General features: G+C 45.8%; 1 pseudogene; it reads left to right on the top strand.

Moving 5' to 3' along the window:
- The first annotated feature begins 7860 nt into the window (after positions 1-7860).
- LOC146190236 (uncharacterized) lies at positions 7861-11658 on the top strand (annotated as a pseudogene).
- The last annotated feature ends 14020 nt before the right edge of the window (positions 11659-25678 follow it).

Genomic DNA, 25678 nt, shown 5'->3' with positions numbered 1-25678 from the left:
CGCGAAGTAGACACGGCGCAGCCTGGACACAGCGTTCCAGGCGATGAAGACAGCCACTTGGTGAAACTTCTTCAGCTAGTCTTCGGCGTCCTCATGGGCCAGGCCGTGGAAACGTGGTGGATCTCACTGCTGTGGAGCAAGACCGGAGTTGTCGATACCGGCGAATTCTTCGCGCTTACAGCAGTGTTCCGTGTTATTTTGTAGTCAGAGAGAGGAGCGCACTCGTAGGGAAGACCTTGCAGTCGGCGACTGCTCTGATGTACTGCGGTCTCAACCTGAGGCGTGCGTCCTGGGCTTTGGTCCCGGCTTGTAGGGGGTGTCCGGCGCATGAAAGTCGTTCCCAGCACCTCAACCAAATGTCGCGCAAACGAGGCTCCTCACAGTTGCGCCGGGGCAGGCTCAGAGGTCAGATACAGCGTTAGAGCTCAGTCTTGGAGCTAGCACACTTCTTCGTTCTCTCACACCTCTGCACGTCTTCGTCGTCAGCGCATGCTAAAATATTTGATACGATCATAACTAAACAGGCCCGTCTAAGCCACAAGCGGCTTGTAGGACTTGGCCTGGCAAGTTCTCGCGGCAATGAAAACGTTTTGATGGTATTTAAAATGCAATAAAGCAAAGCTAGTAACATTGAAAGCATTCCCTGTTTATGACAGGTAATGTGAAAGATAAGACAGTCACGACAATTGTCGTGAAAGCAAAGGAACTCCCGATAGTTAAATCCTGTGGAAAAGGTTCTTATCAGACAAACCTGTCAATGAACAACCCGGCGTGAAGGCTTTAATGAAACGTAACGTTTTTTTACATTTCTATAGATGTAGCAGAACTGGGCGACTGGGTGCGACAGGCGTGGATAGAAGTAAGTGGAGCTCCCAGCCCAAGAAAAAACTGAGTGTCAGCGCCGCCTAGACAAGGCAGCCGAAATCAGGCAATAGTCACGCCAATCTGCCTGCCCCCTGTTGGCGTGACCCTCCCTTTGCTCCACATGCATTGTTACTGTCCCGGCGTCACAGTCGCGATAATGATTATCATTATCGGATGGTTGCTCTAACCAAGCGAGCGGGCATTTTAGATACGCGGATGCATCATAGCCCGCGGGGGCGGTGCTATTTCAGCCGATTCGTTGATAAAGGAGTAGACGCATGTCCGCTGCAAGTGGCCTGCGTGTTTTGAGCTCTGACCAATAAAAATCACAAACTAAAGCACATACATTCACTTGGTCAACAAAAGTAACCTTCAGAAGATTTTCTCTTGGGTCATCTCGCAAACTTAAACTTGATGATACAGGATATGAAAGAGACGACGATGAACGACAAGCCACAAACAGTGGTAAGCCAAGCGTTCTGCAATGACACATCAGGACCAGGAATATATAATAGCCCGGACTGCTCTATGATCGATGCAGGATTGCAGTAATCAAATCTTTATTTCCATAAAGTGCTGTAGATGGAGAGCTAAGGAAAAAAGGTGCCTCTTGGCGGCTTGACGAGTCCCTAGCCTTATATATAAGGCAGCGTCTAGACAGCACCTCAGAATTAACAAGCGATAAACAGATCAAGACACTCGATCAATGCAGAATAAAAAGAAAGTCCCGAGCCAGATAAAACAAACACCGTCAGCACCAAAGAATGAACAAGCGATAAGTATATCAAGGCACTTGATCAATCCGGAAGAAAAACAAAAGTCCTGCGCTGGATAAAACAATCATCTGGATAAATGAAATCAGGTTAGTCAATCATGAAACAGTTTACACTAGAACAGCTATATAAATCAAAATTCAGTGACTCATAATAGTTTAAAAGAGATAATATAGCACAAATGCTCCATACATGAATTCAAGCATGGTACAGCAAACTTTCAGTTTTCTCCACGTCTAGTATTATAACATTTCTCACTTCTTTCTAAATGTACTAAGGTATCCAGGTTATGAATATTATTTTTCACTTCATATTTAAACCACAACCTCTTACCATGATTCTATCATGGAAAGTACTGCAACAGTAAGTGCTTTCACATCTGAGAAGGTGTGCAGATCCAATTTTACAGTGAGATGTTTCAGTACGTCTTTCAAGTTTTCATTTTCGTTTAGCAGATGACCGTGAATTTCTGTCTGTATTGCGGTTGTATTCTTTACATTCGTATTGTAGAACCCTGAGGCGCTTCAATTCTTCAGTTTCATCATCATCATCATCATCATCATCATCATCATCATCATCATCATCATCATCATCATCATCATCATCATCATCATCATCAGCCTGATTATACCCACTGCAGGGCGAAGGCCTCTCCCATATTTCTCCACTTAACCCGGTTCTGTGCTAGCTGCTTCTTCAGCTAGCACAGCACAGGTTCTTCAGCTTACTTATGAACTATGACCACGAAGACATTGGTTTCAGCTTCACAGTTCTCTTTAGCTCTCGTGCGCTCATTCAACTGCTCAAAAGCCGAGTCGTATTTGTTTGAGAGGAAGTCCACAGATTCTTCTAGATTTCCGAGAGTTTCCGCCAGGTTCGTGAAGTCTGCCTTTAGATAAAGAAGTGAATCCACTTTCGCATTTAGGGTTGGGAGACACCACAGGGTTTCCTGATTTCTTTAAATTCTCTCTTTAAGTTGGACTTTGCATATACTTTCGATCTACTCATTATCGGCAAGATATGAGCCGGGTTTGCGCTATTCTGAACGGGTTTTTATTGCGAAAGCAATACTACTCTAGGTTTAGAGCCTTCAGCGTAGCGCGGCCGATGGCCACGTCTTACCCACGTGACGCAGTGACGTCACACCGCACGCGGCACTAGGGTGAGAACTGGGCTACCAACTCAAGCGGTCGGCAGGAGCTGCCAAGTTTGGTCTCTCGTTTCACATATGGGGCGGATATGTCAGAATAAGCCTGCGAGGATCTTGGTATTCACATTACCCCTATAGGCCACTAAGGCACGGTCATACGGCATGGTTAAAGCGGGGCTTTATATGTGGGCTGAGGAAGAAGAAAAAAAGAAGCACGCTCGGTCGCCCGCAGCTAATGCTTTCTCTCAATATTTGGTTCAGCAGCGTTGAACCCTTGTAATTTTAGTTGCTGTGCGACATGTTTTACGTACTCAAGTCTCTCTTTCTGGGCGCCCGCAGAATTAGATTTGCTGGGCGCTATGCCAGAGCAATTAACCCTGACCTAAATGGTAAAGCAGGTGGCAGTTTGAACATGCCAGCGACCTACCATAGCTGGGAATGTGCTTGTTACACGCGATACATACGTCAACATCATCACCCATCACGGAGACAAAGAAGTCGATCTCTCAGATTGCCTTCGGCGACAGTGACCGCGACTGAGGAACAATTATAAGGGCCAGTACCTGCACAAAATGCTCTCAGACCAAGGCCACCGTATTACCGCCAACTAAAGTGTCCGCGTCGATGAACCATGGCAAGCAAACAGGTGCCGTATTCACGAATGTTTGCAAAGCTTACGACACGGTATCACTTATGAAACGTATTCATAAACTAAGCTATTATATAAAAGACACCTGTTAGTTACATGAATAACAGCCTACCTTTCAAAGAGATGCCAGTTCGTCGCACTAAACACCATTTCTCCTAGGAGTGCCCATGTTCCATCTGGTGTCTCTCAGGGAAAATTTTTATGAGCAGTTATTTTTTATTTTTTAATATCATTGTTGCAGGTATTTCAGTCCGTGTGAAGCAGATCGCAGAAGACTGAATTTTCTACGAAGTGGCATCTTCAATTGAACAAGTGTGTCTCATTATCGGCATCGAAGGTGGCGGCTCGGTATATTGATTAGCAGTTGTGCATTAATTTTGACGATAAAACGTTTTTCTAAATGTTACAGAATAAAAATCATCCTTAAAGTCTACGCTATTAAAAACATCTTATTATTAGAAGCAGAAACATAAATGTTTCGGCTGATAATAACTGACGGCTTTTCTCGGACAAAGCACAGACACTTTTGTAGCAAATTCAATCCGCAAACTGCTTTTTTTTTAAGGCGTTCACTGAATTGATCCCCGACTAGTGTTACTCAATTAGATTAAAATCACTCAAAAGCTGAAAATGCAATTATTATGATTATGTCCTAATCACCTGGGACCATTTCACCTTAAGCAACACTCCCATATTAGAGCGAATACGCTATAAGGTAATTAGGTTTGTACGTATTTAAAGCATACCCCCGTGCAACCGTCAACAAAAACGTGACGCGTAGTGGATTACCTCTAGTAACAGAACAATCATGACTGCCGATTAAACTTCCTCTTTCAGCTTCTAAACGGTTATTGCAATGTTAAAAATTCCATTTAATATGCCTCCTCCTCAGGCTATAGCACAAGACAAAGGCATGCACTGATAATAACAACATTGAAAGGGCAAAATAAATATTTTAAATTTTCTTTTTTCGCTATAACACAAATTGGAATACACTCTATAGCCAAAGTGTTAAGCAGATTATTTTACCAGCGTTTAAACAGTGCCCGAAATTGTTTTGAATGTGTTTAGTGCTTGTACTTTTGATGCTTCCGGCCCTGGAGTGTTCTCTATCAGATTACTGTATATATAAAACAGAAATAAAGAGTACCGCAGAAGTGGTAGTTATAGACCAATAATTGAAATCAGAGCCAATTTTCTTTTCGCATTTTGTACGTGGTATCTTATGCACGCTATTCATTGCCGGAAAAGAGTCACCTGGAATATTACATACGGGCTGTAAACAAGAATATGAGGGCATATGCTCTGTTCAGCCTTATCACATGACATCAGCTTGAGCATCAGTCTGCCTTCCTGATGAAGCCTTTTTGCTTCCAGCAGACTTCATCTTCATAAAAGCGTCACAGCGGAACTGTGATGAGGCGAAATGCGGAAAAGTCTGAATTTTTGAAACGTTTTTTCATGCTACAAACTACATATGGTCGACACAACTGCCTGCTTAGTAATGCTGCAAGCCTTTTGACCTGAGCCCATTGGTGTACCAACAGCCATTATTTATATATTTCTGTCACGCCGCTTCTTTATTCGTCAGTAATGCCCTAATGCCCACCGTTCAAATAAAAGCCTGCTATCGTTTAATTCATTTTTGATAGCTTCGGCCATACAAAAACAAAACAAACTGATCTTCAGAGCCTGGAATGCTGCTTCAAAAACCAAGAAACACAAAATGTGGGCCAAAACCCCTTTTGTTAGTGCTCTAACAGGAGAGGAATCAATTTCTGGCCACTATGACACATTCCGTTTAATTTATACGTTTCAACAATTTCGCACTAATGAATGCAGCATGCGTGTTTCCTAGAGTAGTCCCAGAAACACTCTGTTTGGTGAAAACTAATCAGGGTACCATTCAATTAAATTGAGACGCGACAAACCGACGAAGATCGGACGTGCGATCATTCAACGGGCTTTCACGATACTAGATGGATCGGCCGAGCTGAGAGGAAATGCAGATATGGGCAGCCCTTTCCTACGGAAGTGTGATATGGAGATCGAACAGACCGGTTCAGTCCTTTTCAAGCGTCTTTACAGCGAACAACCATGATCATCGCTCCGATATTCGGCAGTAGGTGCACAACTCTCTCACTTCAAAAGTATTAAAAACCCGTTGACCTCAATACCTTCACCTGAAAGGAAATTCGACGCCTACTGGGCAACCTGCTCCGCGCCACACTACCGGACGCCTACTGGGCAAAAAAAATTGCCACAGAACGTTTAATGAGTACGAACGAGAAATAACGTCTCTGCCATTTTGTATAGATCGGCAATAACATAAACACGTAGCATGCTGTCCGAGAATAATGCTCACTCTTTCCCGCCGCAGGAGTTACATTGGTCGTCTCTTTTAACTTTGCAGATTGTCCCATATCATGAGATATAGTGTGTAAATGTTTGCAACTAAATGCAAAAATGTAATGGGTTTGTTGTGCCGAGACGCACCGTACAGTAGAGCTGTTGTGGAAAAACTTGGCATGGTTATAAATATACAAAAAAAAAATACGCTCGCGATTTCGTATCAGTCTAAGGAGGTAACTAATCTTTGTGAAGCATTCAGCGTGGTTTCATAACATTTCGCATCCCATTTAGCATCCACTTGCTACTCAGCTTGGCCGCTAATGTCAGACAGGAATTCGAAGCACCAGCATATGTTCCTCCAACTTTTGCCTTTATTTATATGCGTCCATCACGAAGTGCGACTGATACTGCATCTCGCTTTGGGTAAAGAGCAGGACCCTACACTTAGGCGCCTAAAACAAACATTCAAACAAAGCTCTGTTCCACAAGATATGGCCCACGCGATGCGAATGTGTCTGATGCGGAGACACTGCTACATTATACCACACTGCATGGAAATCTATGACTAGCCCCATAGTACTAAAATAGATAGCCCTAGTTCCGAACAATGGGAGGACCTTCTAGCTGACTCGGTGCACAGCATCAGCTCTTGCTGGTGCAGCGAGCAGAGCCACAGCTGAAGACAGCGGACTCCTGAACCAAGGACTACCGACCATTTTCTCTCATCAACTATTTCCTAACCAATTACCCCTAATCCCCAATTTTTAGGCAATAAAGTTTATCAATCAATCAAACAATCAATCAATCAATAAATAAATCAATTGTATATAGAATGCACATATATATAGCTTGCTGAAAAAGACACAAACAAGCAGACAACAAACAAGCTGTTTTGCTAGCGCATAATGTGGCGCTTTAGTTTTCCTAATGCCTACACATATATATAATTTTTGAATGGACGTGTGCTAAATTACAAAGAGAAAAATTAAGGAAATAATTAGGAATTGACAAAATCGATCGGAATTTAACTCTTCGTTATTGTATTTCTTTTGATATAACTGATGAATTGAGCCTTGCAATGATAAAATCAAGAGTGAGAGTATTACAAGATGGAAGAAAATTCTGCAATGTATTCCACACTCTAAATCTTACTTATAGTTTCATATCTCCATTCGTGGTCCGGGAGAAATATATAGCTTAAAAAAGCTCGCAAATAGAAGGCATTCGGAATCAATTCAGCACATACTAAAGATAAAAAAAGGTCTTGAATAGCACATGTGCCTGCTCCGGCTTTCTGAGATTGCAAGTATAAAAATTCCAATCTTTTTGAAAGTATAATGCAATCAGTCTGAGGCGCATGATACTACACACGGACAAATCACATTTGCCATCGGAGAATCGAACAGAAGGCTTCATTCTACGTAATCGGAGAAAGTTATCTGATATGCAGCATAGAAAATCTAAAAAAAAAAGCGCATTTAATACTATAGTCGGGTACAATTACTTTAGAAGACAGGAGAGGCCAAGCCCAGATGACCGTAACGCAGCAGCCAATTGCCTCCGCTACTAAAGAAATAGCACACGAGCACAGATTGTTGGGCGAGTTGGTGCATTGCAGACACGTTCTAGCGCATATGAACAAGGACGAGAGAGATGTAGACAACACTAGCGCTCGTGTTGTCTACATCTCTCTCGTCCTTGTTCATATGCGCTAAAACGTGTCTGTAAAGAAATAGTCCCGCTCAAAAAATTGTAACTGCTTGTAAAACCTGTATTTCTCGGTATAAATAAGATTTGTATATCATGATGAGTGGTTTGGTAAAACTATCATGGTGGAAATGCTACACCCGGATCGCGAGAGAAAATTAACTCCGTGCCTTCTACAACGCTGTGCGTCGTTTTCTATGGAGCAAGATCGACGGCACCGGGCGTGTAGTTGTAAAGCAGTCTGGCTAATAGCATAAGATTTGTATATACTTTTTGTGTGTTTTCACAAGGTTATTTTTTAATGTGGTAGGCTTAGTCTTTATTTTGTACTTTCTTTGCGGTTGCGAACGTGCAATGTCGTGAATATGCGCACGGCATTCTTTTCCGCCAAGGAGCCCAGCGAGGTGACATCGCAGCGCGATCCTTTTTTGCCGAACGAGCCTTGTGTCACATTGGTGACCACACCACCAAGGAGCCTTGGCAAGAACATGAGCGGCCACATCCTGACAGCCATTCACGCAATATGACCTTCAACTGCTAGACGTTCTGGCGTAACAGGAAGGCTGAACGCCGCGTAGAGGAAACGAGCAAGTTTGTCACCTACATGCCCAGTCTCAGCGAAAGGACTGTCTTCAGGTTGAGGAAAGAAGTTTCGGGTGACAAACCGACTACGCCATCGCGAAAGCGCTCACGCAATACGGAGAACAGAAGACGCAGCGCGAAGTTTGACAGCTCCACGTTGTGTGCGCGGAGGTCATGTGTGCACGATTTCGTTCGCCGCAACGAGATACCGACGGTAAAGAAAATAACTACCGAGCTCTGGGAGCGTATAGAGCTCTCATCACTGAGGCAGTGTACTATCGCCTGCTTGCAGAGATCGGCTTCAAGCACGAAAAGAGAAGCCGCAACTCGCTGCTTATCGACCGGGATGACATCACCGATTGGCGGAATCGCTACCTCCGGGAAGTGGAAAGCTACCGGGCGGAAGGTCGAAAGATCTTCTACATGGACGAGACATGGGTGACGGTGGGACACACTCGGTCGATCGTGTGGATAGACACCGTAGTGCAGAAGCACGGACGCCTGTTCGCTCGAGCAAATGGCCTGACGATGGATCTAAAACAACCTTCTGGGAAAGGTCAGCGCCTGATCGTCACACACATCGGCAGCGAGGATGGCTTTGTCGACGGCTGCTTGGATATATTCCGAGGCCAAAGACAGGCGACTACCGCGAGGAAATGGACGGCAATCGCTTAGAGGGCTGGTTTAATGACGTTCTGCAGAAGTTGCAGCTGGTAGCGTCATTATTTTAGACAATGCACCTTACCATAGCCGGCGAGAAGAGAAATTGCCGACGACGGCTTGGAAGAAGGAAACGATACTGGAGTGGCTCACAAGCAAGAACAGCCCACACGGTGACAGGATGATAAAGAAGCAGCTCCTTGAGCTTGTGGCATCTGTAAAGTCACACTTTCTGAGCTACGTCGTAGACAACGCAGCTGTAAGGGCCGGCTGCATATTACTCTGGCTACCCAGGTGGTCGAAATTTCCGGAGTGCTCGATCCACTACGGCGTATCTCATATCCTCAGTCACTTTGGGACGTTAAACCCCACAAGCAAGCTATATATATATATATATATATATATATATATATATATATATATATATATATATATATATTGTGAGCCACCGCTCGAACAAAAGTCTTTATTCCAGCCACAGTCTGGAACGCTGCGCGTGATCTTGCGAACACCGGTGCATGATGACGATGCTGCGTATGTACAGATGAAAGAGGTGAAAGGTCTCGCACCGCGATCACACAAATCCACCGGGCAAGGAAGCGGCCATCCTGGTCGCAGTTTAGATGGAAGCTAGTCGGCGGGTGGACGGCATCATACGCGAAAGATGAACAACTTCTGAACGCCGATACCGATCGACGACGGTATGCTATGGGACAACATGGTAGTTCACGGGAGATGTTTGCTGGTACACGGTGTAAGGACCGATATAGCTATGGAGGAACTTCTCGCACTATCCAGGCGTGCGGATCGGCGTCCAGAGTAGCACTTCATCCCCGATTAAGAAAGAGGCAGTGCGGTGGTGCTGATCATAGCGGTGCTTCCGTTCGGGTTGGGCGGCTTCAGTGTTGCGGCAAGCAATTCGCCGGTAATGGGCCATGCTCGTAGAAAAGTGGTCGGCAAACGATGCAAATGGGGAGGCTGGAGCTGAGAAGAAGGTGGTGTCCAATAGTGTGGTTCGTTGAGAGCCATAAACTAAGAAGAATGGGCTGTAGTCAGTGGTGCATTGAAAGTCTGAAATATAGGTATAGGTAACGAAAGGCAAAATGACGTCCCAGTTCTAATGGCCAGGACTGACGTACATGGATATCATGACGGACAAGGTGTGGTGAAAGCGTTCGATGAGGCTATTGGTCTGAGGATGATAACTAGAAGACGTCTTGTTGACGGTGTTGACTGCGTAGAGTACTTTCGCCAGGACTTGGGAAAGAAATGTTTTCCCACGGTCGCTAATCAAGATACGGGGAGCCCAGTGACGCAAGACGATCGCTCGCAGGAAAAACTCGGCAAATTCAGAAGCGGCACCGGAGCAAAGAGGGGTGGTTTCAGCGTAGTGTGTCAGATGGTCAATCACAGTTACAAATCATTGATGACCGGCGGCTGTGAGAGGTCATTCGTCTTGTGGTGTCCTAAATAACTGCAGTGGCATCGTCATGGTAAGCCTCCAACACTTGATGATGGAAAGAGCGAGGAACAACAGGAACCCACCGGTGACCAGTCATGTGTTATACAGAGCGGTAAAGTGTTCCGTGTTGAATCCGGAAAAGGCAAAGCTGATGACGCAGGCGACTGCTGTGTGCCGGTGATTGACTGCGGAGACGAGCGATAGTTCTGCTGCAGTAAGAATCAGACTGCTGTAAAAGCTGGGAAGTTACTACTTAGGTCCAGCGGAAAGGCCTCGATGGGTGCAACATCTAGACGATCCCGGACGGCTGACGTGAGGGGCAGAGTTTTGTGGCCGCATGGGAGTTGGTTGGAGTAGAAGACAGCGGGCAACGAGAGAGGGCGTCAGCATCCAGGTGTTCTCTGCCGGATTTGTACGTGATGTTAAAGGCGAGCACCCAGCGGCCGAGCAGACCTGATAAGTTTTACGATGACAGCCAACAGAGCGCATGATGGTCGGTGACGATTTGGAAGTGGCGGCCATGCAAATAGGGTCGAAATGTTTGGACAGACCAAACAACGGCAAGGCATTCTTGTTCTGTAATGCTGTAGTTACGCTCGGCTGCTGTGAGAGAACGGCTAGCCTATGTCATAACCTGCTCTTCGGACGCAGCGTTGCGTTACAAAAGAACGGCACCGATGACTTGTCCACTGGCGTCAGTATGAAGTATGATGGGAGCTGCCTCATCAAAATGTCGAAGCACAGGAGTTGAAGTGAGTGTTTGCTTGAGGAATTGGAAGTCCTGTTCACATATAGTGGACCATAAGAAAAGTGCGTCAGACTGCTGGAGGTTGTGTAGAGGGGCCGCTATAAAAGTAAAGTTTCGAATCAAACGTCGGAAGTACGACGCCAACCCAAGGAAGCTGCGCAGTTCTTTCTGGCGTTTGGGCTGAGGAAAATAAGTGCAGCTGCAATTTTGTCGGGATCGGGCTGTATGCCCGCCTTGCTAACGACATGGCCGAGTACTTTGATGGTTTTGCTGGCGAAGTGACATTTTTTAGCGTTGAGCTGGAGACCGGCTCATGCAAGATATGTGAGAACTTCTGTGAGATGGTACATACGCGGCATCGTCATCATTCACCAGTGTTCGCAAGATCACGCACAGCGTTCTGGACTGTGGCTGGAATAAAGACGTTTATTCGAGCGGTGGCCCACAAGTGGCGGAGGTGCCCTTAGTGCCCTTAGTGCCTCAAGCATCTTGCTTTCGACCTGTCTATTGTTCCCCCTGGAGCTCCGTTCCGGCCTCAGCTTCCCCTCAGACCCCCTCGGTATGAACGAGGGCAACGGAACTCGCCCGTTTCCGGCATCTGCCCCTGCTGTTGTGGCTACCCCTATCTAGACCATCACCAGCCGCCAGCGTGATGCCCAGCTCTTTGCCAGCCTTCGAGGCAAAGATGTCGAAGACTGGCTTGATAATTAGACAAGAGTGAGCTCCTTCAACTGCTGGGATGACTCTGTTGTGTCCGAGCTAATTTATTGCTCAGAAGGCGTCGGTGTGTCTGCTTTCGCTCCACGGGAATCTCAGCGAGCTTCGTCTGCAGATGTCCACCCGGTCGGCACGCACGCCTCAACAGCCGCTGTCCTCACCCATGGCCATTTCGAAGCACCGATTTGGTCGCTTTGTGAGGAAACGGCCTGACTTCCCAAGAAGAGCCTGGCCTGTTAATGACCTACAGAGGGGCGGCGGCGGGGCAAGCGACCGTCGTCGGAGCCGCGCGGTGTCGGGTTACGGTGCTCGACATATGACAAAAGCGAAGGGAGAAGCCATCGTCGGTTTCACGCGAGCTCTGGCCTGCTGGCTGAAGTGTTTGCCGCTGAGGGGGAGACCCACAAGGCGCCGGACCAAACGGACAAAAACAGAGGCAAGCCGTGAGAATAGAACGATGGGGGGTTGCTTGTGAACTGGCGACGTGTTTGTTAAAGTGTAGTGGCACACGTGCAAGAATGTGCGGGGCGGGGCTCAGTAATGCAGTGCGCAAACTGCCACCTCGCGCTTTGCGATTGGCCCGTGCCGAAGATGAACCAATTCCCTGCCTAGGGACCTAGGGAGACCCAAGAGAAGAAAACCTGGGGTTCGACAACTGGAGAGTGCTTCCTTCTGAAATCTCCAAAGTGTACATATGTAAATAAACTACTTGTACTCAGCTCTAATGAAAGCTCCACGTCTCCGCGGTTCCTCGACGCCTCGCCGGTCAACGCTACCCTCGGCTCCGGTCATGTGCGTCCGTCGTAGCGGCAACTGATTGGCAGCGTCGTGGGATCGAACCTGGCTGACTGATGGAGAAGAGCACACCGAGATCACGGAGACTGGCAGTTGCGGACTGGTGAGTGCTGGCATTGCTTCTGAGTTCCCAGGGTAATAAGATAGAGGTGTAATCTTATTTCTGGGGAGGCCAGCCGCAGAAGCGTGAATTAAAGTACTTCTGGGTGGAGGCCAGGGCATTGTCACACTGCTGTCATGGATTTGAAAAAAACTGCTCAAGTCTCAACTCGTGAGTCTGGGGGAGGAGCTAGGCATCAAGGTTGGCCCTGAAATGACAAAGAATGAGGTCATGGTGGCAATAGAAAGTTCGGATGCCGAGAGTAAGCAAGTAGAAGAGATATGGTTGGAGATTCAGAGAGCCCAGGCGGAAGAGAAAAACAATTGGAGCTTGAAGTAGAGAAACTCCGCCTGCAAGTTGAACTCAGAAAGACGAGCGTTGTTCAAGGAGTAGAGGTAGCGGTCCGACAAGATCTATATGATCTATCAAAGTTATTACAACCATTCAAGGTTGGGCAGGACATAGGCCTCTATCTTGTGAACTTCGAGAGAACGTGCGAAAAGGCACAGTTTGGTCGCAGCTCTTGGCCGCGGCGTTTGTTATGTTTGTTGCCTTGCGAGGCAGCGGATGTAATTGCTCGACTCTCTGCGGAGGACTCTGACGACTACGATAAAGTTAAGGAGAGCCTTCTCAAGAGATTTCGTTTGTCGTCAGAGGCTTTCAGAGAGAGATTTCGGAGCATTACAAGAAGGCAAGGTGCTAGCTATGGAGAGTTTGCCTATGAGTTGAAAGCAAACCTAACGGAATGGATGGTAGGCGCCAAAGCCAATAATGAGTACCTCAAGGCCTTAGAAATCATTGCTATCGAGCAATTTCTTTCTAAACTTCCTGAGGCGATGAGAATTTGGATTCGGGACAAGGCGACTGTCAGCTCGGTGCAGGCAGCGGCAGAACTTGCGGACGAATACGTCTCCCGCCGAGGGATGCTAGAGGAGCTTTCTTCTGCTATGCCGACTGATAAGGGATATAGCGTGACAGGGTCAGGACTGGGAAAGCGCCAGTGGAGTTCAGGATCTAAATTGGGAAATGTGTCAATGGGCAATACGAAAACGCTTAGTGTTGAAAAGTCGCAAAGTGAGCCTCCAGGAAGGGGGACGAATGATTGGTCACAGAAGAGTTTTGAAGGGCGCAAACCGCCAGTTTGCTATAACTGCCAAGAATATGGGCACATTACCGCGGGATGTCGAAAACCAAAAGTTACGTTCGCATACACTTGCGATTTGGTGAAGAATGAGGAGCTACTCAATCCTTATTTGTTTGATTTGACTGTCAACGAAAAAAAATGCCGAGTGCTCAGGGACAGTGGGGCGACAATTGACCTTGTACATCCAGATTACGTGAAAGAAAAGCAGTTCAGCGGGAAATATGCGTGGATAAAGCCGATTCTGGAGGAATCTAGTGTTTGCCTTCCAGTAGCGGAAGTCGTAATCACTGGACCTTTCGGTGAAGTTCGTACTGAGGCTGCAGTTTCAAACAAGCTGCCACCGCACTACCCCTACTTGTTTTCTAACCGAACGAACCAGCTTCTGAGAGCTTAAAGGAAAGGCTTGACAGAGGGAGTCGTTCAGGCGCTCACAAAAGCTGAGGCGCGTTCCCTTGCTGCCAAGCTAGAGAGGAATGAGGCTGACTCAGGGCAGGAGGAGAGAGATGTTTAGGGTGCACAGGCTCCGACATCGCAGAGGAGCGAGGAACAAGTGAGCAGTGAGGAGGTGTCAAACAGGCAGTTCAATGAAATGAAAAACAAGCAGGCCTCATCACACTTCGATGAGAGAGAAACGGGAGACAATTCAGACAATACAGAACAATCGGAAAGTGAGGGAAGCGATTGTAAGGGGTTGTCTGTGCTTCCGTCGATGGTGTCGCTCGTTCGAGGACTCGGAAACGTGAACAGAGAAACGCTCATTAAGGAGCAGACAGTAGATGGAAATCTTAAAAATGTGTGGGACTCAGCCAACATTGAGGCACAGACTAGGGCGAAAAGTTACTACGACCGAAAGGCAAAGTTGCAGTCGTATCGAGAGGGCGATCAAGTCCTTGTCCTGTGCTCATCGCGAGCGAAAGAGCTCGAATACCAATGGGAAGGGCCGTTCCGAGTGACGAAAAAGCTTTCAGAGACGAACTACGTCATCGAGCGGAAGCGAGGGCACCGAGATTTCATGATCTATCACCACCACCTAATGAAACGATGTGAGGGAGAGATTCTCTGTCAGGTAGATGAAAACGGAAGTGAACAACCTGTGCTATTCGCCAGCAAAAAGCCAGCAGCAAGAGAGGAGGCCTATATCGCATGCGAAAAAGAAAGTGCTTGCCTGGTTTTGGCATCCAAAAAACTGGTTTGCTACCTCTACGGAAACTCCTCCGTCTTTGTGACGGACCACTGCCCCCTAACGTGGCTCTCGCAGATGTCGGGGAAACATTCTCGACTATTGAGAGGGAGCATTGCGCTCCAAGATTTGAGCTTTAGTGAGCGGTACAAAAAGGGAAAGACAAATGCTAAAGTCAATGGCTTGAGCCGTGCATAATACTCTTTTTACCGCTTCAGTGAACGAAGAAGATACAAATGTACCCTTTAATGTTCAAAGTGTTTACGTTAGGCATTGTTGTACTGAAATTTTCTTAGCAGTTTTCATAAGTGAGTGAATTTGTAGCTCTTTTTATGAACAGAAGAGAGGGAGTGAGGCAGAAAACGGATGGCAGTAGTGTGACAGGGTCCGCAAATATGATACTGGGCAGAGATTTTTGTTTATCACGCAATAGCCTGGGAGCTTGAGAGCTTTTGCTGGCGCTTGCTTGGTTTGTGGCGCCAGTCTTTGCGATTTAGGAGTGGCTCAACCACCGTACGAAGAAGCTGATCTCTAACGTCGAGCAGCGGAAACTCCTCGCCGTCCGAGATCTTCCCGTCGGCGGAGGAGCTGTTGTGTCCGAGCTAATTTATTGCTCAGAAGGCGTCGGTGTGTCTGCGTTCGCTCCATGGGCATCTCAGCGAGCTTCGTCTGTAGATGTCCACCCGGTCTGCATGCACGCCTCAACAGCCGCTGTCCTCACCCATGGCCATTTCGAAGCACCGATTTGGTCGCTTTGTGAGGAAACGGCCTGACTTCCCAAAAAGAGCCTGGCCTGTTAATGACCTACAGAGGGGCGGTGACGGGGCAAGCGACCGTCGTCGGAGCCGCGCGGTGTCGGGGTACGGTGCTCGACATTGGGCAAAAGCGAAGGGAGAAGCCATCGTCGGCTTCACGCGAGCTCTGGCCTGCTGGCTGAAGTGTTTGCCGCTGAGGGGGAGACCCACAAGGCGCCGGACCAAACGGACAAAAACAGAGGCAAGCCGTGAGAATAGAACGATGGGGGGTCGCTTGTGAACTGGCGACGTGTTTGTTAAAGTGTAGTGGCACACGTGCAAGAATGTGCGGGGCGGGGCTCAGTGATGCAGTGCGCAAACTGTCACCTCGCGCTTTGCGATTGGCCCGTGCCGAAGATGAACCAATTCCCTGCCTAGGGACCTAGGGAGACCCAAGAGAAGAAAACCTGGGGTCCGACAACTGGAGAGGGCTTCCTTCTGAAATCTCCAAAGTGTACACATGTAAATAAACTACTTGTACTCAGCTCTAATGAAAGCTCCATGTCTCCGCGGTTCCTCGACGCCTCGCCGGTCAACGCTACCCTCGGCTCCGGTCCTGTGCGTCCGGCGTCGCGACAACTCCCACAAGCTACTGAACGTTGTTTTCTACTTGACTGACGTCGCAAGAACGTGGTTCCTCAATCACGAGCACCACATCCCTGATTGGTCAACATTCACCCAGCAGCTGCGGAACATTATCGGCACGCCATCTGGTCGTTCTGAGCTGGCTAAGAGGAAGCTCGAAGCCCGTCTTCAGCAGCGTGATGAGTCCTACACATCATATATAGAGGTCGTTTTAGCCCTTTGCCGACGAGTCGATGCTGCTATGACGGAAGCTGAACGCGTTCCCCATATTGTTAAGTGCATCGGAATCGTGCATTCAACGCCTTGTGGGTTCAGAACCCCTCCACTGTGTCGGACATAACCACCACCTGCCAATGCCTGGACGAAGTTCAGTCGTGCCGCCTGCAGCAATACATCAATGACGGCGTTCTTGTTGATGGCAACCTGCGCTCCATTATCAATGCCATTATATGAGAGGAGCTCGCCAATCAAGCAAGCTTAGTTCCTGGAAGCTCGAACCACCCGCCAGCCAATTCAGATTTGCGCAGCGTCGTCAAGCACGAACTGGCCGCCTTCACCTGTGCCGTGGCACCAGCCACGTCGACTACCGCCTGCCGCTTCCCCACGTGCGCTGAAATGGCTTCGAAGCCACCTGCCCAAGTAAATTCTCCTTGTCCTGCTCCTGTGTGTGGTCATGTGGCTCCAATAGCCCCATGCTCTCAACCGCCCTGTTATCGACAATCCTGGCGTCCTCCCCGCCAAATCTGTTATTACTACGGAATCCGCGGTCACATCTCCCACGTCTGTCGCCGGCGACAGTAAGACGAACAGCGTGGCACTCAATTCAATTCAGTCGTTCAGTCGTGTCCGACTCTTCCTGACCCTATGGACCATGTCACGCCACGCTTTCCGGTCTCTCACTATCTTCCAAACATAACATAACTTCATCTGCAGCGCCTCGAGGATGCCATCTAACCATTGCGTTTGCTGCCTACCCCTTCTCCGGCGACCCTCAACCTTTCTCAACATCAAATATTTCTCCAGCGACTCCTCTCTTCTCGTGAGGTGACCAAAGTAGCTGAGCTTTAACTTTAGAATTTGACACTCCAATGAGCAGTCAGGGTTTATGGTCGACAATATCGACTGATTTGATCTTCTGGCAGTCTAAGGAACTTTCAAGAGTCTCCGCCAGCACCACAATTCAAACGCGTCAATTCTTCGGCAGTCAGCCTTCACAGTCCAACTATCGCATCCATACATCACAACTCGAATGACCATAGCACGAGTTATACGGATCTTGGTTGGCAGACTAATGTCTCTGCTCTTTACCAGGCGGTCAAGGCTAACCATGGCTCTCTTTCCCAGAAGCAGGCGTCTCCTAATTTTATGGCTGCAGTCTCCTTCCGTTGTAATCCTGGAGCCCAAGAAGAGAAAATCTGTCACAACTTCCACCTCTTGTTCCTTGATTCTCCAAGACTTGATAGGGCTAGACACCATGATCTCTGTCTTTTAACGTTCAGATTAAGCCCAAACTTTTCACTCTTTCCTTGTACGCGCATCAGAAGTCTCTTGAGTTCCACATCACTTTCTGCCATTAAAGTGGTATCATCCGCATATCTAAGATTGTTGATACGTTTTCCAGCAATCTTTACTCCAGACCGGCCTTCCTCATGATGTACTCTGCATACAGGTTAAGTAGGCAGGGCGAGAGTATGCAGCCTTGCCTCACTCCTTTCTCAATCGGAAACCAATCAGTAATACCATGTCCAGTTCTGACTGTGGCCTCTTTCCCTTCATACAGGTTACTGAAGAGACAGATGAGGTGAATTGAAACTCCCATCACTTGGAGAGCTTGCCACAATCTGCTGTGATCTACGCAGTCAAACGCTTTCGCATAATCAATAAAGCAGAAGTAGATGGCTTTCTGGAACTCTCTTGCTTTTTCCATGATCCAGCGAAGGTTGGCAATCTGGTTTCTAGTTCCTCTGCCCTTGCGAAACCCAGCTTGCATGTCCGGAAGCTGCCAGTCCACATTCTGCTGCAGCCTGCCTTTGAGGTCTTTCAACACCACCTTGCTAGCATGCGAAATAAGTGCGATCGTGCGGTAGTTGGAACAATCTTTGGCACGCGCTTTCTTTGGAATGGGGATGTAAACTGACCTCCTCTAATCCTGTGGCCACTGAAGGGTTGTCCAAATCTTCTGAGATAATGTATGCAGAATGTTAACAGCGTCATGGTTGAGGGTTTGAAGCAACTCAGCTGGAATGCCATCAATTCCGCTAGCTTTGTTCTTAGCAAGGCTGGCTAAGGCTCATTCAACTTCACTCTTCAGGATGCCCGGCTCGAGATCAGTAATCACAACCGTCTTATGTTGTATTTGCACATCCGGGTCCTTCTTGCACAGTTCTTCTTTGTATTCCTGCCACTTCTTTATCTCCGAGGCTTCAGTGAGGTCCCTGCCTCGTTTGTACTATATCACGCCGAGCTTAGCGCAGAAGCTTCCTTTAATAGATTTCATTGTCTTATACAGAGCTCTTGTGTTCCTCAGTTGGCTGTTGTCCTCAACTCCTTGGCACTGTATGTTCAGGAAGGCATTCTTATCTATCCTTGCCATTTTCTAAAAATCCGCATTGAGAAGCTTGTATATTTCTCTTTCCCCCATAACGTTTGCCATCTTCTGATAACCAGTTTGCTTTCTTGCATTTCTTTTACTTTGGAACTGCCTTAGTAGCAACTTTTTGTATTATATCACGAACATCAGTCCACATCTATTCAGGCTCTCTGCCTTCTAGATCTAATCCTTGAAATTGATTCCTCACTTCCACAGCATATTCTGATGGAATTTGATCCAGATCATATCTGAAAGGCCTTCTAGTTTTCTGCGTTTTCCTTATATTATATTTATATTTATAATTCTTATATTTATAATCTTAGGTGTACACTGTAGTAGACGCTGTTCCGCGAGGCTTCTATTTCATTTTGATTGAACCTTTCTGTTATGAGCATGTTCATCAATATGAAGAAGCAAAAAATGTCCACAATGCAGATGATGAAGGACTAGTCTAGGCTGCTTGAAGTTTATAAAAACTTCATGTGCTCCAAGAGAATGCCTATATTGTGGGATAATAGTGCCCATCAAAAATGCTTACTGCGAACCCTCTGAAAGGAGCAGTCATTTCATATGCTAATATGAGTTCCTGTAGACTTCTGCGAAAAGAACAAGTAGAAGAATCTTTTTTTTTTTTTGAAGGGCTGCGAAATATTTATTAGCAATGTTATTAGGGTGAAATCCATAATGCAACCATTTTTCTGTCCCCCGGCTGCAATGACCGTGTCTCCTCTTGATGCTTCACATACGTAAAGAAAGTGTGAAGGTTTTAGTAATACAATATTGACTTCCCCTGATTTGCAGCATCCTTGAGGCAATATAGATTTAAACATTACTTTTGCCATGTGACCAAACTATAACGGAAAGTTGTGACACCGTCACTCTTTTTTCCGAGCTTTTGTATTAAAAGGCCCCCAAAGTGCTCATCGTCATCAGCCTGACTATACCCACTGCAGCCTGAAGGCCTCTCCGATATTTCTCCAATTAACCCGGTCCTGTGCTAGCTGCATCCATTTGACCCCTGCGAACTTCTTAACCTCATCCGCCCATCCGCCCATTTACCTTTCTGCCGCCCCCTGCTACGCTTTCCTTCCCTTGGAATCCAGTTTGTTACCCTAAGCGACCATCGGTTATACTCTCTTCGCACTACATGTACCGCCCATGCCCGTTTCTTCTTGTTGATTTCCACTAGAATATCAGTAACTTCAGTTATATCTCTGCCCAATCTGCACACTTCCTATCTCTTAATGCTACCTCTACCATTTTTCGTTCAATAGCCCTCTGCGTTGTCCTCAACTTAAGTAGAACTCTCTTGGTTAGCCTCCACGTTTCAGCCCCATAGGTGAGTACAGGTAAGATGCAGGTGTTTTATACTTTCCTCTTGTATACCTTCCTATTCTCGGCCATGCACAGAGCAAATTCTCTAGGGTTGGTGTGAAAACGCGATGCGCCTTCTCGCCCACTTCTCCACTAAACGTTTATGGTCAGTTAATAGGTGCGATGCATTGGCTGCAACGCTAATGGAATCTGTCCTGCCAATGCTGCCGACACAGAAAGAATTCCATCATTGTTAAAATAAGCGGGACGCCAGCGGCGTGATGAGCAGCTAACGGTCGGCGTTCAGTCGCTTGGAAAACAGGAAACAGCGCAAAATGTGGGACACGGGAGTGCTAGCCACCGAAATTGCTATGTCGGCTTGGAAAGCTCATTCACTAGGAAAAATTATTATTTCGCTGTATATGTCTTGCTATACATTACCCGAGTCCAAAATAGGGGTGCTAGGCAAGGCACTACAGCTATCGATCATCCGCGAATATAGATTGAAGCTAGCGCTCATCGATCCTCAACACAGAGAGGGTGAAAAAAAGCAGCCGCCTTTTACCCCCCTTTTCTTGAATGCAAGAGGAATGAATGTATTGGTTCTGCTGGCAATGAAAATTTCTATCATTCTCAACCTTCCATGCGCGAGTCTCGAATAGTGCTGAACCTTCTGCAGCCATTCGCGATAGCACTGCAGCTCATGTAAACAAAACGGTTTCAAGCAGTAGTGAATAGAAACAGAGTGTAAATTATTCCACTTGCTAACCTTATACCAAGAAATCGTTCTTACGGGGTCATGTTTCCCTAAAAAGAGATTAATCAAAACACGCTGCCTAATTCAAATTTATTGTTCAGCGGTTTTCTGTACTTCCGTTTCAATTCGATGTGACAGATTGAACTGGGCGGACTTTACCTGTGCGGTGTCGCACCGCAAAAAATACACCGAGGCATGTTTCCTCCTTGAAGAGGGCCTGTTTAAAGTATTTGCATCCGTGATTCTTCGGCCCTGGCTTTTGATTTTTTTTTTGGTGGCTCACAGTGACTCTTAAACTTGAATTAGTAACCCGCCGAGGATTGCCGTGCCTAAAGTGCGCACTGTGCACTACCATACGGTGCGCTACAAAAGAGTTGTGAAGACCATTGGAGCTCCTGAACGCTATATATGACAAGCCCCCAGAAATCCACGGGTCCTTCTCACGTGCTGTGATCAATATGTATACCCCCAAACACCCTTCAGTTAATCAATATTTTGGCGTAGAGGCCTTCACAGTGAGGTAGGTCACAAGACCTTGATCGGTTCGTAGTACTATGATTTGCTTGCAGTGATCGACGTACGGCTGAACTCACAACTATGAGCAGCAGCAAATAAAAGCAAAATACAATTTTCGCTGATGCGCAGGCGGCCACCATCAACGAGGTTGTGTCGGACGGCAGGCACCACTCTTCGGCACAACCTAGGCTACTTTTTAGAAAATGTGGTCGCGCGGTACATCACAGCCGTTTTTCTGCCAGTTTGTCATTAAGAAAATCAGACAAATTCAGTAAACGTGGAAAAATAATCGTTATATACCCTATTTTGCAGTAGATGCAAAAGAGGTATATAGGTTTCGAATATTTCTCCTTTCAAAACCCCATCCTCAGGCGCAAAGTTAAAGCGGGTTCCTGGAAAAGTGGCAGCCATTTTCAAATTAAGATATGTATCTAGCCCCGCGGCTATCGGTCCAAATATTCTTTATGTATTTCGTTTCCTACAAATAAAGATCACTTTGATTGATTGATTAATAAGTAGGTTGATGATGCCATGTAGTTAGCGTATAGTGACCTCGTTGGAGACTACCTCAGCCCCTATAGGTAAGACACCAGTGTGGTATCTCGCTCTTGCTCTACACGATGGCATCAAGCATCGCGTTCGGCACGTGACAATTGCACCGCATATCACGTACTGCTTATGTGACGGAGTGGCTAAAGTGGAGAAGGCGTGAGGTCCCTTTGATTTTTTAAAGAAGATGCAATTACATTCCTTGCTTGATAAAATAAATAAAAACCAAGCTCTATTGGAAGCATCCTGCCTCACTAAACATAAGCTAAAGAAAGGTTGCTTGATATCAAGGTCGTCGTGAAAGATCATGGCATGGCTTCAAAACTAGTTGCATAATAAATACCATAGTTAGGGTAGCGGAACATCTAGAAGAATTCGCGCCGCGGCATGGTTCTCAATGCCGCATTTCAGATCGATAATATCCTTGCGTTCTCTCTATATTTATCTGTGAAGGTAAACAGGTCACCTCTAGCAAATTAAATTTCTTAGAAAAACGTGTCATGACCAATTATTTGCGAGCCTTATTTTACACTTGGATATTCGTTTTCTTTCTCCCAATTAATATCCAGTATTCTTGCTTTGAATCTAGAAATGGTCACTTAAAATCGCATTTCCTATGGGGTACTGATAAGGAAACAGTATTATACGGTATTGTTTGGTACACTAGGATTTATTTTAAACATTGACTAGATATATTCATCATTTAAAGTTATTACCCAAAAATTGTTACCTCTGGTGTTGGTGTTCATGATTTCTACATTGTTTTTCTCCTTTAAAGCTACTAAGGTCCGGCATCATAATATAATATTTCAGTTACAAGCTTATTGTTCAAAGTTAAAAAAAAATAATTTTTGATAAATTCTTTCTGTGGATGCTGTGCACCACAAAAATATAATTTACTTCCTCATTTGTTAAACTGATGAGTAAAGTGCCTGAAACAAACTAGTGTTCTTTTCTGAGCATACGCCCTCAATATTCAAGTCTGGGATGTAGTTTTATATAGGATACTTGCTGAATAAGTATGCAAAGGGCAGTTTACAAAGAAGCACTAAAAAAAAGCGTTACTTCCGATTACAGGCCTATAACCCTACTTTCGACATAGACACCAATATCTGTAAGAGAATCGATCTATTCAGGAAAACTAGTTAGATAACGGCGTGTTACAAGCTGTTGCGAGATTATTGTATCAGAGTATGTGATAGATGTCAACGTTCGTTGAAACCGGGAAAAGGATAGATAACTGTCACATATTTAATGATAGTATAGATGCACTGAAAATAACTGTAGTGAAAATATTTAACCTTATCAATAATTTTCTAAACAGCACAGGGGCGAAACAACTAAGTGCCAGCAGTGCTATTCGAGCTCAATACTTTAGAATTTTTATTTTATTATAACGACATAACTGAGATGTCTGCCCTCTCTTCAAATCTCTGGTGTGCTTGATTGCTGCGTTGCCTGACCTTTAAACTGTTCACCAGCGGAACCTCACAGTCAGCTCAGCTCCACTTTCAAGAGGCCCAGTTTTCGACTACATTTCACCTCTTTTCTCTTCTTTCTTTAAATGCCTATTGAAGCCGCATTAGGGAACTGCCGAACGAGCAAAACAGCAGGCAAGGGAAACTTCCACTATGTTTCTTGTTGTCTTTCATCATATTGCCGCAATGTTATCTTACTGGCGCCGCCATGTGGCAAGCTCGCGAGACCGGCACGCGCTCGTCTTTCCTCACTCTCGGTGCTTGCCCGCCACTTTTCCTGCAGAAATTCGGGTTCGGCCACTTTCATAAGAAAACACACTCAATCTGTGTTAGATTCAACTTCTACCTCTCCCAGTCTTTTGGTTAATAATTGGTCGACACTTGATTGTGGCACCTCTAGTGATCACATACCAATTGCGTTTGATGTTAATCGCCCTTTAACTCCAGCGACTTCTCAGTTGAAGTAATTTATTAACTATAATAACTTTCAGTTAACGTTACGCTCTAATCTTGATTCAGTGACTAACACGGATGAAGAACAAAGCTCAAAACGCTTTCGGTGAGTGCCGTAAGAAGTCTGAGATCTTGGTACGGAGCTCAAAGGGGAATACTTCAGCTGTTTGGTGGAATGCTGATTGTTCCCGAGATTACAGACGTAGAAAGGCGGCATGGAAAAAGCTTGTCCACAACCAGTGCTCGAAAATCTTGCATGAATATAAGCTCATTGCAGTTACTTTTAAACGTACAACGTCCAGTTGCAAAAGCGAAGGACGAGTATGATGTTAAGCATTTCGATTTCCTGTCCAAATATGGCAACCGAACAGCTCTATTTGGCTTTTACGCTCGCGGAAAAAGATTTCGCAATCACAAAATCTACATTCCCTTATTTTGACTCCCCATGAAGCTATAAACACAATTGAAAAAATTGCCAAAATTCTGGAGAAGCGTTTCTCGTCTACACTTTCTTCATGCTGGATATCCTTAATGCCAATGGATCCAGTTATTATCCTCAAATTTCCGTTTCTGAACTTTCTCCTATAGTTATGAGATTACCAGCCGCTGCTCCCGGTCCTGATAATGTAACTTCAAAAATGTTAAAAATTTTTTTGACGAGTCACCTGAGACCTTATTAGAGCTAGTAAATTATTCCATCAAACATGCTTGGATACACTAAGAATGGAAACTTGCCAAAATAATTCCTTTACTTAAGAATAAAGGCGGCGCTTTTTCCATAGATAATATTAGACCAATTGCATTAACATCAGACATTGTAAAATTAATTGAAAGAGTCACACTTATATGTATTTCGGACTTCATGAATAAAGAAAATATCCTCCGTCCATGTCAAATTGGTTTCCGTCAAAAGTGTTCCATCTGGAATGTGCGTGCTGATCTAGAGAGTCGAGTTCTTTTAGCGCTGCGCCAAAACATGCCCGCTGCCTTGATAACGCTAGGTATAGCCAAAGCCTATGATAGCGTTGAACATAGCATTCTATTGCAAAAATTAAAATCTCTTCAGTTTCCACATTATTTAGTAGCCTGGATGTCTGAATTCCTCCAAAACCGAGAGTTTTACTGTGCATTAAATGGCGTTCATTCTGGCAAATATAAGCTAGCCAAAGGAGTGCCGCAAGAAGCAGTTCTCTCATCAGTCCTTTTCAGCATACTATTCAGCTCGATAACAGTTAATCATGACGTTCGCACTTATGTATATGCAGATGATATTGCGTTTTATCTGTATTCAATCCATTTATCTCCGCTTGCAAACGTACCTAACTTCTATTGAGAATTGGTTGTGTGGCTTGCGTCTCACATTAAATGTGAACAAAAGCGCGGTCCTCGTATTCAATATAAAAGATCCTGTAACTCTGTCTGTAATGTATCAGCAACAAATAATATCACAGGGTAAATTAATAAAGTATGTAGGGGTCACTTATGATGATAATCTTTCATGGCAGCCCCCCGTTAACCATATTGGTACTAAAGGGGCTCGGGCTGTGGGCACGTTGCGCCGAATTAGTCGTCCCCGGTCTGGAATGTGGAGAGATGTGCTTTTAATGGTTTATGTTATGTATGTGAGTCCAATTTTGCAGTTCGGTTCAGTATTGTTTTCTGGTTCAGCAGCTTATAAAATTCGACCGCCTGTTCTTTTGGAGCGAGAACCGCTTCGGTTGTGTCTTGGAATTCCAAAATGTGTTGCCAACAATGTGCT

The sequence above is a fragment of the Amblyomma maculatum genome, chromosome 4, assembly GCF_055883805.1.
Source record: "Amblyomma maculatum isolate TAMU_Amacu chromosome 4, ASM5588380v1, whole genome shotgun sequence".
In the NCBI taxonomy this organism is placed as follows: Eukaryota; Metazoa; Arthropoda; class Arachnida; order Ixodida; family Ixodidae; genus Amblyomma; species Amblyomma maculatum.
Note: the sequence above shows the minus strand (reverse complement) of the source record. Positions and strands in the feature narration are given on the sequence as shown.